At 46.3% G+C, this 16251-nt stretch overlaps 1 pseudogene across 1 annotated transcript in view; it reads right to left on the minus strand.

Annotated features, from left to right (window-relative positions):
• Positions 1–758: 758 nt before the first annotated feature.
• The window catches only part of LOC311123175 (stonin-2-like), a 33397-nt pseudogene continuing 17904 nt past the window's right edge, over positions 759–16251 (minus strand). The window contains exons 6-10 of the transcript in view: positions 11100–12507; positions 10518–10850; positions 10192–10415; positions 7938–8140; positions 759–848 (exon numbers count right to left, since the gene is read on the minus strand). The product of the transcript in view is annotated as a stonin-2-like (transcript). The remainder of the gene's footprint in view (positions 849–7937; positions 8141–10191; positions 10416–10517; positions 10851–11099; positions 12508–16251) is intronic.

Genomic DNA, 16251 nt, shown 5'->3' on the forward strand with positions numbered 1-16251 from the left:
CCTCTGTACGCCTATGTAGATATTCCATTTTTTTTTTAATAGCCATTTACAACATAAAAAAAGTTTACACTGTATTTCTGATCAATTTGATGTTATTTTAAATGGACAAAAAATTTGCTTTTCTATCGAAAACAAGGACATTTCATGGTGACCCCAAACTTTTGAACGGTAGTGTATGTTCTCATTAGCGTATTACAACTCTGTCTGCATCGTAGCGCTGGGACAATAAACCAAAAATGATCGAGAACATACCAAATCACTTATTGCAGGCATTTTGCTGATATCGTTCATTATGGGAAGTAACCTACACTAGAGAAATGTGAAGTTTGAAATGAAATACGTTTTCTAATATGGGTCAAGCCCATCCACTCACAATAACTTATATAAAACTAATAAGAAAAAAAAAGGACAAAACAAGAAGTCAGAACCCCAAATAGCCATTAATCTGCCGAGTTCCATCAATTTAGTAATATCCAGTCTAGGACCAGTCTTTATCCAGTTTACATCTAGACATATCCAGTCTATAACCAGATTATATCCAGTCTTCATCCAGTCTATATCCAATCTACGACCAAAGTCCTGTCTATATTCAGTCTAGATCGAGTCTATGTCAAGTCTACAACCATTGTACGTCCAGTCTAGACCCAGACGTCGGCCAACTCGTCCTTCAGTTCTTCAAAGTGCAAAAAGTGTATTTTGTCCCTCGTCCTGTGAAAAAGGGCAGTCATCAATCCTTCCCTGCCTCAGTCTGTGTGTGTTCACTGCTGTGCACATTCGCCAGGCTGGTCCTGGTCCAGTGTAGGGCTGCTTCTCTCTGAGAGGCAGTCGGTCTTCTGTTCTATGGGCACCTGGGGGGACAGGAGAGGGGACATGGTCAGAGAGGCATGGGGGGACATGGTCAGACAGACCTGGGGGGACATGGTCAGACAGACCTGGGGGGACAGGAGAGGGGACATGGTCAGACAGACCTGGGGGGACAGGAGAGGGGACATGGTCAGAGAGGCATGGGGGGACAGGAGAGGGGACATCGTCAGACAGACCTGGGGGGACAGGAGAGGGGACATGGTCAGAGAGGCATGGGGGGACAGGAGAGGGGACATGGTCAGACAGACCTGGGGGGACATGGTCAGACAGACCTGGGGGGACAGGAGAGGGGACATGGTCAGACAGACCTGGGGGGACAGGAGAGGGGACATGGTCAGAGAGGCATGGGGGGACAGGAGAGGGGACATCGTCAGACAGACCTGGGGGGACAGGAGAGGGGACATGGTCAGAGAGGCATGGGGGGACAGGAGAGGGGACATCGTCAGACAGACCTGGGGGGACAGGAGAGGGGACATGGTCAGAGAGGCATGGGGGGACAGGAGAGGGGACATGGTCAGAGAGGCCTGGGGGGGACATGGTCAGACAGACCTGGGGGGACAGGAGAGGGGACATGGTCAGACAGACCTGGGGGGACAGGAGAGGGGACATGGTCAGAGAGGCATGGGGGGACAGGAGAGGGGACATCGTAAGACAGACCTGGGGGGACAGGAGAGGGGACATAGCTGCAGGAAGTAGGGGTGCTGAGGGTGCTGCATCACCCCCTGAAAAATCGGAATAAAAAAAATTATGTTTAAAACAAAAATAATAACTATTATTCACAAAAGTAGTGCACTGGGCCTTTATTAAACCTGAATTAGCTGACCGACATAACCATTTAGCGCAGGCACCCCAACATCTTCCCGCGGCTATGTAAATACACCTATTTCACTTTTGCATGTCAAAAACCGAATGACCACCACTGCATATGCTGCCACTGTTAGGAACAGATTAGATTATACCATTTAGAACGAGCAGCCAGCTCACAAACGGACGAGTGCACCAGGGAGAACGGAACACGCATGCAGATGCAATAAGTGAAAACACTTGATCTAACTGGGGATAGCTAGCTAACAAAGTCACAAAGCATGAAGCTCTAGCCAGGTAACTTTCATTCTGAAATAACTTCATATTTCCGAGTTACTCAGATATTAGTTTAAAAATACTTGAATTTGTCATGGGACCTAACTAGTATGCTACTTGCTAGATCTCATCAAAAGGTAGATAACTGGTTAATTTGACTCAAACAAATTGACCATACTACTACTCAACGTTTCTCAAAATTACTGTAGCTGGCTAATTAATTTGATCATGCTTTGTGATCCACCTGGTTTTATGTAGTTTTACTCCACACAACATGTCGCCCTGTCACCGGTAGAACCTGATGAATAACATGGAGGAAACAAAATTGGCTTTGCTTTCTGTCCTATCCAAGCAATGTTCACATGGCCCATGCGCCCACGGAGGAGGAGCTGCTGCTGGATGTCACTGAGGGGCAGAGTAGCAAGTAGATGAAAAGCTTGTTTTGAACAATATATTTTAGAAACAGGAAAATTTACACATTTACCACGCTTTTATGAGCATTTAAAAAACATAATCCATGAATTATATATATATATTTGTTTAAAAAAAATAAAAACAACCTAATGGGTGGCCACCGCTGGACAGGGGGGACAACATGGTCAGAAAGGCAAAGACAAGGACACCTACTGCTCAGAATTACTAAAGGTGATCTCTAAAGTCTACAGATCTGTTGTGGAGTCTGAAACCAAGAACGTCAATGAGAGAGATACTGACTACTGATCGTCTTTGGCCACAAGGTGGAGATCGTAGCCCATACTGTGAGATGGATCAGTCATAGGATAGATAAGTTATAGTCTACACTCCCACACACAACAATGGATCCACCTATGTGCCTTTACCTACTATCCATCTCTGTTTAGGGAAAAGAGACGTCGGGTAGTAGAGGGAGGAAAGTCTAAGCAGAGGTTAGTGTTGTTGTTCGTAATCAATCACATTTATTTATAAAGCCCTTTTTACATCAGCAGATGTTTCTGTATAGCACTTTGTGACATACAGAAACTCAGCCTAAAACCCCAAAACAGCAAGCAATGCAGATGTAGAAGCACGGTGGCTAGGAAAAACTCCCTAAAAAGGCAGGAACCTAGAGAGGAACCAGGCTCTGAGGGGTGGCCAGTCCTCTTCTGGCTGTGCCAGGTGGAGATTATAAGAGTACATGGCCGTTTAAGGCCAGATTGTTCTTCAAGATGATCAAGCGTTCATAGACGACCAGCAGGGTCAAATAATAATCACAGTGGTTGTAGAGGGTGCAACAGGTCAGTACCTCAGGACTAAATGTCAGTTGGCTTTTCATAGCCGAGCATTCAGAGGTCGAGACAGCAGGTGAGGTAGAGAGAGAGAGTGCCGAAAACAGCAGGTCCGGGACAGAGTAGCATGTCCGGTGAACAGGTCAGGGTTCCCTAGCCGCAGGCAGAACAGTTTAAACTGGTGCAGCAGCATGACCAGGTGGACTGGGGACAGCCAGGAGTCATCAGGTCAGGTAGTCCTGATCTTAGGGCTCAGGTCCTCCAGGAGGGGAGGGAGAGAGCGAGAATTAGAGGGAGCATATTTAAATTCACACAGAAAACCAGATAAGACAGGAGAATTACACCAGATATAACAGACTGACCCTAGCCCCCCGGCACATAGACTATTGCAACATAGATACTGGAGACTGAGACAGGGGTGGGTCGGGGGACAGTGGCCCTGTCCGACGATACCCCCGGACAGGGCCAACCAGGCAGGATATAACCCCACCCACTTTGCCAAAGCACAGCCCCCACACCACTAGAGGGATATCAACATACCACCAACTTACTACCCTGAGACAAGGCTGAGTATAGCCCACAAAGATCTCCACCGCACAAGCCCGAGGGGGCGCAAAACCGGACAGGAAGAACATGTCTGTGACTCAACTCACTCATGTGACGCACCCCTCCTAGGGACAGCATGAAAGAGTACTAGTAATCCAGTGACTCAGTCCCCGTAATAGCGTCAGAGGCAGAGAATCCCAGTGGAGAGAGGGGAGCCGGCCAGGAAGAGACAGCAAGGGTGGTTCGTCGCCCCAGTGCCTTGCCGTTCACCTTCGCACCCCTGGGCCAGACTACACTCAATCATAGGACCTACTGAAGAGATGAGTCTTCAGTAAAGACTTGAAGGTCGAGACCGAGTCTGCGTCTCTCACATGGATAGGCAGACCCTTCCATAAAAATCAAGCTCTATAGGAGAAAGCCCTGCCTCCAGCTGTTTGCTTAGAAATTCTTGGGACAATAAGGAGGCCTGCGTCTTGTGACCGTAGTGTACGTGTAGGTACAGTGGGGAGAACAAGTATTTGATACACTGCCGATTTTGCCGGTTTTCCTACTTATAAAGCATGTAGAGGTCTGTAATTTTTATCATAGGTACACTTCAACTGTGAGAGACGGAATCTAAAACAAAAATCCAGAAAATCACATTGTATGATTTTTAAGTAATTAATTTGCATTTTATTGCATGACATAAGTATTTGATCACCTACCAACCAGTAAGAATTCCGGCTCTCACAGACCTGTTAGTTTTTCTTTAAGAAGCCCTCCTGTTCTCCACTCATTACCTGTATTAACTGCACCTGTTTGAACTCGTTACCTGTATAAAAGACACCTGTCTACACACTCAATCAAACAGACTCCAACCTCTCCACAATGGCCAAGACCAGAGAGCTGTGTAAGGACATCAGGGATAAAATTGTAGACCTGCACAAGGCTGGGATGGGCTACAGGACAACAGGCAAGCAGCTTGGTGAGAAGGCAACAACTGTTGGCGCAATTATTAGAAAATGGAAGAAGTTCAAGATGACGGTCAATCACCCTCGGTCTGGGGCTCCATGCAAGATCTCACCTCGTGGGGCATCAATGATCATGAGGAAGGTGAGAGATCAGCCCAGAACTACACGGCAGGACCTGGTCAATGACCAGAAGAGAGCTGGGACCACAGTCTCAAAGAAAACCATTAGTAACACACTACGCCGTCATGGTTTAAAATCCTGCAGCGCACGCAAGGTCCCCCTGCTCAAGCAAGCGCATGTCCAGGCCCATCTGAAGTTTGCCAATGACCATCTGGATGATCCAGAGGAGGAATGGGAGAAGGTCATGTGGTCTGATGAGACAAAAATAGCTTTTTGGTCTAAACTCCACTCGCCGTGTTTGGAGGAAGAAGAAGGATGAGTACAACCCCAAGAACACCATCCCAACCGTGAAGCATGGAGGTGGAAACATCATTCTTTGGGGATGCTTTTCTGCAAAGGGGACAGGACGACTGCACCGTATTGAAGGGAGGATGGATGGGGCCATGTATCGCGAGATCTTGGCCAACAACCTCCTTCCCTCAGTAAGAGCATTGAAGATGGGTCGTGGCTGGGTCTTCCAGCATGACAACGACCCAAAACACACAGCCAGGGCAACTAAGGAGTGGCTCCGTAAGAAGCATCTCAAGGTCCTGGAGTGGCCTAGCCAGTCTCCAGACCTGAACCCAATAGAAAATCTTTGGAGGGAGCTGAAAGTCCGTATTGCCCAGCGACAGCCCCGAAACCTGAAGGATCTGGAGAAGGTCTGTATGGAGGAGTGGGCCAAAATCCCTGCTGCAGTGTGTGCAAACCTGGTCAAGACCTACAGGAAACGTATGATCTCTGTAATTGCAAACAAAGGTTTCTGTACCAAATATTAAGTTCTGCTTTTCTGATGTATCAAATACTTATGTCATGCAATAAAATGCACATTAATTCATTTTAAAATCATACAATGTGATTTTCTGGATTTTTGTTTTAGATTCCGTCTCTCACAGTTGAAGTGTACCTATGATAAAAATTACAGACCTCTACATGCTTTGTAAGTAGGAAAACCTGCAAAATCGGCAGTGTATCAAATACTTGTTCTCCCCACTGTATGTACGGCAGGACCAAATCTGAGTTAAGTAGGAGCAAGCCCATGTAGGTTAGCAGTAAAACCTTGAAATCAGCCCTAGCCTTAACAGGAAGCCAGTGTAGAAAGGCTAGCACTGGAGTAATATGATCACATTTTTTGGTTCTAGTCAGGATTCTAGCAGCCGTGTTTAGCACTAACTGAAGTGTATTTAGTGCTTTATCCGGGTAGCCGGAGAGTAGAGCATTGCAGTAGTCTAATCTAGAAGTGACAAAAGCATGGATGAGCGTTTCTGCATCATTTTTTTACAAAATATTTCTGATTTTTGCAATGACACAAAGATGGAAAAAAGCTGTCCTTGAAATATTCTTGATATGTTCGTCAAAAGAGAGATCAGGGTCCAGAGTAACGCCGAGGTCCTTCAGTTTTATTTGAGATGACTGTACAGCCATCAAGATTAATTGTCAGATCCAACAGCAGATCTCTTTGTTGCTTGGGACCTAGAACAAGCATCTCTGTTTTGTCCGAGTTTAAAAGTAAAACATTTGCCTCCATCCACTTCCTTATGTCTGAAACACATGCTTCCAGGGTAGGCAATTTTGAGGCTTCACCATGTTTCATCGAAATGTACAGCTGTCGTCCGCATAGCAGTGAAAGTTGACATTGTGTTTCCGAATGACATCACCAAGAAGTAGAATATATAGTGAAAACAATAGTGGTCCTAAAACAGAACCTTGAGGAACGGCAATTGATTTGTCAGAGGACAAACCATCCACAGAGACGAACTGATATCTTTCCGACAGATAAGATCTAAACCAGGCAAGAACTTGTCCGTGTAGACCAATTAGTGTTTCTAATCGCTCCAAAAGGATGTGGTGATCGATGGTGTCAAAAGCTGCACTAAGGTCTAAGAGCACAAGGATAGATGCAGAGCCTTGGTCTGACGCCATTAAAAGGTTATTTACCACCTTCACGAGTGCAGTCTCAGTGCTATGATGGGGTCTAAAACCAGACTGAAGCACTTCATATACATTATTTGTCTTCAGGAAGGCAGTGAGTTGCTGCGTAACAGCTTTCTCTAAAATGTTTGAGAGGAATGGGAGATCCGATATAGGCCGATACTTTTTTTACATTTTCTGGGTCACGGTTTGGCTTTTTCAGGAGAGGCTTTATTACTGCCACTTTTAGTGAGTTTGGTACACATCCGGTGGATAGGGAGCAATTTATTATGTTCAACATAGGAGGGCCAAGCACAGGAAGTAGCTCTTTCAGTAGTTTAGTTGGAATAGGGTCCAGTATGCAGCTGGAAGGTTTAGAGGCCATTACTATTTTTATGAACGTGTCTAGACATATAGGATTAAAAAACCTGAGTGTCTCCATTGATCCTAGGTCCTGTCAGTTCTGTGCAGACTCAGGACAACTGAGCTTTGGAGAAATACGCAGATTCAAAGTGGAGTCCGTAATTTGCTTTCTAATGATCACAATCTTTTCATCGAAGAAGATCATGAATTTATAATAACAAGGTTATCCTACTGTAACCTATTGTACTGTAGGGCTTTCTTACTGTACTGTTTGTGTTGCCTGGGACGCCATCCACATCAGTCTCAGAGTAGGAGTGCTGATGTAGGATCAGATTTTAGATCATGATGATTATGATGAAATGGACAGATCCTGGATTAGCAGTTCTACTGAGATGCTTTGTGGACCTGGTTAACTGTTGCGGTGTTTGTGGTGATCTGCAGCGACTGTGCTGACTACTGTGTTAGCATCTGTTAGTCAGTGGGAGGCAGAGGGGGTTGCTTATCATGTCTTATGACCGACTTATACACACACACACAGAGAGAGACAGAAACAGCTCCAGCAGCCGAGCTAGAAGGTTACTGAGGACACCCAGCGTGTGTGTTTGTTTGTTTGTTTGTTTGTTTGTTTGTTTGTGTCATTTTACCACGTCAGCCCATTCACAAAAGGCCAGAACAGACCACCCCCCCCACCTAACCCTTCCACCTCCCTGCTCCTCCTCCCTCCCCCTGCTCTCACATAGACCTAGATGGCAGGATAAAAAAACATCCTACAAAGAGAAGGGAGAGCGGTCACACACAGACACACACCCTGGTCCTTTACCTGGTAGGAGTAGTGTGACTTGTAGTTGACCCACTTCTTGACGTCGGTCCTGTCCTCTACAGAGAGGGAGCGGACGGTGGCTTTGGAGGCGGCGGCGGCAGGCATGTCAAACTCTACCTCTAGGTGGCTCTGCAGCGAGGCTGGTACCTCTCGGTCCGAACCCAGCTCCAGACGACAGAAGAAGGTGTGGGGGTGACCCAACGCTGCCAGGAGAAGACACGCATATATTAACTCACACATCAACACACACGTACGCAAACACAAACATTCAACAACGGCGATAACTTAGGGTTGAGTATGATTGTCCTGCTGGTTCATACACACACACACACACACACACACACACACACACACACACACACACACACACACACACACACAAACACACACACACACAGAGAGAAGAAAGCAGGGGGAGCAAACCCTTGCCCTTACCCCTAAACGCCTGTGTATACCTGAAAGCATTGGACAGAACAAGAACAACAGAACACAGGGAACGGGCAACCCAGAGGGGTCAAAACAGGAAGTGCCATGGGTGACATCAGTATGTCAGGGGTCAGAAATAGAGGTCAGAAAGGATATCCTCTGTTCTACACACTGTCTTTGGAGAAGAGGACTGTAGCAGTGAAATGTTAACCATCACACCACCACGGAGAAGAGGACTGTAACAGTGAAATGTTAACCATCACAGCACCATGGAGAAGAGGACTGTAACAGTGAAATGTTAACCATCACAGCACCATGGAGAAGAGGACTGTAACAGTGAAATGTTAACCATCACAGCACCATGGAGAAGAGGACTGTAACAGTGAAATGTTAACCATCACAGCACCATGGAGAAGAGGACTGTAACAGTGAAATGTTAACCATCACAGCACCATGGAGAAGAGGACTGTAACAGTGAAATGTTAACCATCACAGCACCATGGAGAAGAGGACTGTAACAGTGAAATGTTAACCATCACAGCACCATGGAGAAGAGGACTGTAACAGTGAAATGTTAACCATCACAGCACCATGGAGAAGAGGACTGTAACAGTGAAATGTTAACCATCACAGCACCATGGAGAAGAGGACTGTAACAGTGAAATGTTAACCATCACAGCACCATGGAGAAGAGGACTGTAACAGTGAAATGTTAACCATCACACCACCATGGAGAAGAGGACTGTAACAGTGAAATGTTAACCATCACAGCACCATGGAGAAGAGGACTGTAACAGTGAAATGTTAACCATCACAGCACCATGGAGAAGAGGACTGTAACAGTGAAATGTTAACCATCACAGCACCATGGAGAAGAGGACTGTAACAGTGAAATGTTAACCATCACAGCACCATGGAGAAGAGGACTGTAACAGTGAAATGTTAACCATCACAGCACCATGGAGAAGAGGACTGTAACAGTGAAATGTTAACCATCACAGCACCATGGAGAAGAGGACTGTAACAGTGAAATGTTAACCATCACAGCACCATGGAGAAGAGGACTGTAACAGTGAAATGTTAACCATCACAGCACCATGGAGAAGAGGACTGTAACAGTGAAATGTTAACCATCACAGCACCATGGAGAAGAGGACTGTAACAGTGAAATGTTAACCATCACAGCACCATGGAGAAGAGGACTGTAACAGTGAAATGTTAACCATCACAGCACCATGGAGAAGAGGACTGTAACAGTGAAATGTTAACCATCACACCACCACGGAGAAGAGGACTGTAACAGTGAAATGTTAACCATCACAGCACCATGGAGAAGAGGACTGTAACAGTGAAATGTTAACCATCACAGCACCATGGAGAAGAGGACTGTAACAGTGAAATGTTAACCATCACACCACCATGTTTCTCTCATTATTGGTGCAGGGAATTACAGCCCTCAGGATTGACATCGTGTGGACTAAGAGAATGATAGAATGGCTGAGCATGGAGAAAGAGAACACAAAGAGAAGTAGGAGAGAGACAAAGACAGGCCCAGTTGAGTAGAGGGGATGGAGAGAGAGAAAGACAGGCTTGGCCCAGTTGAGTAGAGATGGGGAGGACGGAGAGAGGGGAAAGTGGAAGAAAAGTGAGAGAGGCTGAGGGTAGACAGGAGAGAAAGAAGAAAGGGGGAGAGAAGGAGGGAAGAGAAATACTGTGGGTTTACTATAAAAGCCTGTGGGCTAACAATAGCTGAGTAATATTGTATTTATACAGTAATAACGAAATAGTTATCTGAGTACGACCCAGCAATAACGTCCCCTCTCCTTACCAGAGTTCTTGTCAGGCAGGCGGCTGAGCTTCCACACCACTGCTTTAAAGGCCTGTTCAAACTTGGCCGAGCCCAGGGTTACCCTCATCACCGGCTCTGACCCGGAAGTACTCGCCGTGCCGAAGCTGCCGCCCTTGTTGAAGCTGGCCTTCAGGTGACCTCTCCCCCAACACCCCATCCCGACGGAAGTTCTTGGCCCAGATCTCAGGGATGGAGTAGCGGATCTAGGGATATGCACGATAAGTCAATGTTAGCAAGTTATTGAGGGAAGTGAGGTTCAATAATACAACTGTTTGAGGCACGATATTCCATCATCATCATCTTACCGTCACATTCTCACACGGAATGAGGTTCAACATGTCCCGATTGGACGAGAAGCCCTGTGACATCAGCAGCCAGGACTGCAGGGTGACCTCGGCGCCGCGGACAGAGGTGATGGTGCGCAGCGAGAAGGGGAGGGTCTTCTCGGCGAAAGCCGTGCGGAAGGCGAACAGCTGAAAGCGGCGGCAGGGCGGTGGTGTGAAGACGATTTGGCGTGACGACAGGAACTCTAGTTTGTCTGCGTGTTGGTCGTGAAGCTGACAGTCCCGCAGGCGGATCCAGCGAGTGGTGGTGTTGGGGATGATGTCGTGTCTAGAGACCACCTCCTTACCTTTGACCTGGACGAAAAACATAGGGAGAGGCTTTAATACATTCATGTTTTGTTTACAAAATATAATTTTTACAATTGACACCTAGTCTGAATGAGTGCCTGAATAAGCAGACCATATTCTGATGTGTACACATCTCGCCACCCAAATTCACTATTTGAGCCCGGCCCCTACAGAAAACTCTTTCCCTCTCGCTCACACCTTTGAGCTAACTAGCATGAACCACCCTCCCCTCCCCTCCCCCTCTCCCTGTCGTACCTGGACATCGTTGAGTCCAAGGCGGCAGCCCGCAGACCCGGAAAGGAACGCCAGCACGTGCACACGCGTCACCAGCAGCTGCTTCAGAATCCTCCCATCTCCCGTGGCGACCGTCCCGTAGAACTCGTCCCTCACCTCCACCTGCTCCTCAGTCAACCCCACCCCTACTGGCAACCCCATCGGCCCTGGCAACGCACCGCCAGTCACCACCGGCAACCGCCTCAGCACCTCCAACAGCGCGTGGCGAAAACTCCGGTAGTCATGGTAACAGGTGGTGCCCAGCTTCACCAGCTGCTCGCAGATTGGCTGGTGTGTGACGGGCGACTTTGGCTGGATTCGCCTCTTCTCGGGGTATTGGACCAGTTCCACACTGAGGGTGTGGACGCGGCCGGCTTCATTGTAGTTCTGCAGGCGGTGTTCGGACGCCTCGTGACAAGGGTCAAGTTTTAGCGTCCTGAAGGTTTTTTGTCCAGACTTTTCTCGTAGAACATCTGGAGCACGCCGTCGTCAGACAGACGCACGTCCCCAGTGGCGTGACGACATGATGTTCTTCTTCTCTGGTATACGGAGCAACATGGCCCAGCCCTCCTGGGGGGGGTCATGTGATCTGGGAGGTAGGGGACACTCTCAACCTCTTCTTTCATCCCATCTTCCTCTGCCTCCTCCACTGAGTCATCAGGCAGAGTGGGGCTGCCTGGATCATCTGGGTCTGAGATCTGGAGGTTTCTCAGCTTATCCAGGTCTCGTCTGTCTAAGGTAGGTGTGACATGGCTGATCGTCTCTCCTCCTCCTCGCTCAAACTCAGGGTAGAAGAGGAGAACGGTGTCTTGTTTGGCCTCTTGGCTGTGGGAGCTGTGGGACTGGACGAAAGGAGAGCTAAAGGAGAAGGCACAGGGAGGGCTCTCCCGGTGGTGGGTGGAGCCGTTACTCTGGGTCGTCTGTGATGCCACTTTCTGTTTACTATCGAAGTAGGAAGTAAAGGGGTTGATGGGAGACGGCTGGATGTTGTTGAACTCTTCACACAGGAAAGGATTATTCTTGGTGTAGTGTGTAGTGCTGCCGGAGAGTAGAGGAGCGGTTCTTGGGTCGGTCAGCAGGGTTCTAGGTGGGTTTCTGTCTGGCGTCAGGTGCCGGCTGTTCTGGGTTTGGTTCCAAAGTAGGGGAGGAGAACCAATCAGGTTACTGTTGGTGTCCTGGTAGTGGCTGAGGTTGTCCAATCGGACGTGCGAGGGCCGCTCCAGGCAGTGGAGACGGGGCTGCTTGTTCTCCTGGTCATCGTCGAAGATTACCCAGGAAGTGAAGCATCCGGTAGAGGGGGTTTCTGATTTGCTGCTGGGGAGTTTGGTGTTGGAGGTCCAGCTGACTGAATCCATCTCTATACCTTCATCCTCTGGGAACACTGACGAATCTACACAGACATTTTAATGATATAAAAACTAATTACATTATAAAACCATATAATATGAACAATATACCTAGTATGGAACCATTTCTTGAAACTGAGTGAGACCAAAAATATCAGAGAATATCTAGTTAAAAAGTTAGACCTCTTTATTGACTACCTCATCTCCGTACCCCACACATACAATTATCTGTAATATCCCTCAATCGAGCAGTGAATTTCAAACACAGATTCAACCACAAAGACCAGGGAGGTTTTCCAATGCCTCTCAAAGGCCACCTATTGGTAGATGGATAATAATGAAAAAAAGCAGACATTAAATATCCCTTTGAGCATGGTGAAGTCATTAAGTACACTTTAGATGGTGTATCAATACACCCAGTCACTACAAAGATAAAGGCGTCCTTCCTAACTCAGTTACCGGAGAGGAAGTAAACCACTCCGTGATTTCACCATAAGGCCAATGGTGACTTCAAAACAGTTACAAAGTTGAATGGCTGTGACAGGAGAAAACTGAGGATGGATCAACAACATTGTAGTTACTCCACAATACTAACCTAAGAGTGAGACGAAGGAAGCCTGTACAGAATAAAAAATTATCCAAAATATGAATCCTGTTTGCAACAAGGCACTAAAGTAATACCGCAAAAAATGTTTCAAAGCAATTCACTTTTTTCCTGAATTCAAAGTGTTATGTTTGGGTCAAATCCAATGCAACACATTACTGAGTACCACTCTCCATATTTTTTAGCATAGTGGTGGCTGCATCATGTTATGGGTAGGCTTGTAATCGTTAAGGACTGGGGAGGTTTTCAGGATCGAAAATAAACGGAATGGAGCCAAGCACAGGCAAAATCCTGGAGGAAAATCTAGTTCAGTCTGCTTTCCACCAGACACTGGGAAATGAATTCACCTTTCAGCAGGACAATAACCTAAAACACAAGGCCAAATCTACACTGGAGTGTCTTACCAAGACGATGGTGAATGTTCCTGAGTGGCCTAGTTACAGTTTGACTTAAATCTGCTTGGAAATCTACGGCAAGACCTGAAAATGGTTGTTGAGCAATGATCAACAACCAATCTGACAGAGCTTAAATAATTTTAAAAAGTATCAATTGGCAAATATTGTACAATCCAGGTGTGTAAAGCGCTTAGAGACTTACCCAGAAAGACTCACAGCTGTAATTGCTGCCAAAGGTGATTCTAATATGTATTGACTCAGGGGTATGAATACTTACAGTGAGGGAAAAAAATATTTGATCCCCTGCTGATTTTGTACGTTTGCCCACTGACAAAGACATGATCAGTCTATAATTTTAATGGTAGGATTATTTGAACAGTGAGAGACAGAATAACAACAAAACAATCCAGAAAAACAAATGTCAAAAATGTTATAAATTGATTTGCATTTTAATGAGGGAAATAAGTATTTGACCCCTCTGCAAAACATGACTTAGTATTTGGTGGCAAAACCCTTGTTGGCAATCACAGAGGTCAGACATTTCTTGTAGTTGGCCACCAGGTTTGCACACATCTCAGGAGGGATTTTGTCCCACTCCTCTTTGCAGATCTTCTCCAAGTCATTAAGGTTTCGAGGCTGACGTTTGGCACCTCGAACCTTCAGATCCCTCCACAGATTTTCTATAGGATTAAGGTCTGGAGACTGGCTAGGCCACTGCAGGACCTTAATGTGCTTCTTCTTGAGCCACTCCTTTGTTGCCTTGGCCGTGTGTTTTGGGTTATTGTCATGATGGAATACCCATCCACGACCCATTTTCAATGCCCTGGCTGAGGGAAGGAGGTTCTCACCCAAGATTTGACGGTACATGGCCCCGTCCATCGTCCCTTTGATGGGGTGAAGTTGTCCTGTCCCCTTAGCAGAAAAACACCCCCAAAGCATAATGTTTCCACCTCCATGTTTGATGGTGGGGATGGTGTTCTTGGGGTCATAGGCAGCATTCCTCCTCCTCCAAACACGGTGAGTTGAGTTGATGCCAAAGAGCTCCATTTTGGTCTCATCTGACCACAACACTTTCACCCAGTTCTCCTCTGAATCATTCAGATGTTCATTGGCAAACTTCAGCCGGGCCTGTATATGTGCTTTCTTGAGTAGGGAGACCTTGCGGGCGCTGCAGGATTTTAGTCCTTCACGGCGTAGTGTTTTACCAATTGTTTTCTTGTTGACTATGGTCCCAGCTGTCTTGAGATCATTGACAAGAATCTCCTGTGTAGTTTTGGGCTGATTCCTCACCGTTGTCATGATCATTGCAACTCCACGAGGTGAGATCTTGCATGTAGCCCCAGGTCGAGGGAGATTGACAGTTCTTTTGTGTTTCTTCCATTTGCGAATAATCGCACCAACTGTTGTCACCTTCTCACCAAGCTGCTTGGCGATGGTCTTGTAGCCCATTCCAGCCTTGTGTAGGTCTACAATCTTGTCCCTGACATCCTTGGAGAGCTCTTTGGTCTTGGCCATGGTGGAGAGTTTGGAATCTGATTGATTGATTGCTTCTGTGGACAGGTGTCTTTTATACAGCGGCAGGTAGCTTAGTGGTTAAGAGCGTTGTGCCAGTAACCGAAAGGTCGCTAGTTCTAATCCCCGAGCCGACTAGGTGAAAAATCTGTCGATGTGCCCTTGAGCAAGGCACTTAACCCTAATTGCTCCTGTAAGTCGCTCTGGATAAGAGCGTCTGCTAAATGACCAATTATTTATTATTTATACAGGTAACAAACTGAGATTAGGAGCACTCTCTTTAAGAGTGTGCTCCTAATCTCAGCTCATTACCTGTATAAAAAAGACACCTGGGAGCCAGAAATCTTTCTGATTGAGAGGGGGTCAAATACTTATTTCCCTCATTAAAATACAAATCAATTTATAACATTTTTGACATGCGTTTTTCTGGATTTTTTTGTTGTTATTCTGTCTCTCACTGTTCAAATAAACCTACCATTAAAATTATAGACTGATCATTTCTTTGTGAGTGGGCAAACGTACAAAATCAGCAGGGGATCAAATACTTTTTTCCCCTCACTGTATGTAAATTAGATATTTCTGCATTTCATTTTCAAAAACTTTGCTAAAATTTCTCAAAACATGTTTTCACTTTGTCAGTATTGTGTGTAGATTAAATCAATTTAATCCATTTTGAGTTCAGCCTGTAACAACTAAATATGGAATGAATCCTTTGTGAAGGCACTGTACATAGTGATGTAATGGACGGAGCAAGGCTTTGACTGTGTGTTTATATAGTGTGTGGGAGATGGAGTGTGTGTGCGTGTTGTACAATCACAATAGGATCGCCGACTCATGGAGTTGTGTTTGGTTAAGTCTGTCTGTGTCGGAGGTCTCCATACTGTAGATCCAGGCTCTGTCGTAGCCGGCCGCGACCGGGAGACCCATGGGGCGGCGCACAATTGGCCCAGCGTCGTCCAGGGTATGGGAGGGAATGGCCGGCAGGGATGTAGCTCAGTTGTGGGTTCGATTCCCACGGGGGGCCAGTATGAAATAAAATGTAAAATAAAATAAATAATGTATGCACTCACTAACTGTAAGTCGCTCTGGATAAGAGCGTCTGCTAAATGGCTAAAATGTAAAAATGTAAATGTAGATTACAAACATGCCAAACAGTGGAGGAAAATCACACTTGACCTGATGGAAACCAACTGCTGTAAAAATTGTTAAGGAATTCCTGTAGACCTTTACTCTAGGGCCGTGTTTACACAGGCAGCCCAATTCAGATATTTTCCCCA

This window comes from Coregonus lavaretus (genome assembly GCF_964263955.1).
Source record: "Coregonus lavaretus genome assembly, contig: HAP1_SCAFFOLD_674, whole genome shotgun sequence".
Lineage (NCBI taxonomy): Eukaryota > Metazoa > Chordata > Actinopteri > Salmoniformes > Salmonidae > Coregonus > Coregonus lavaretus.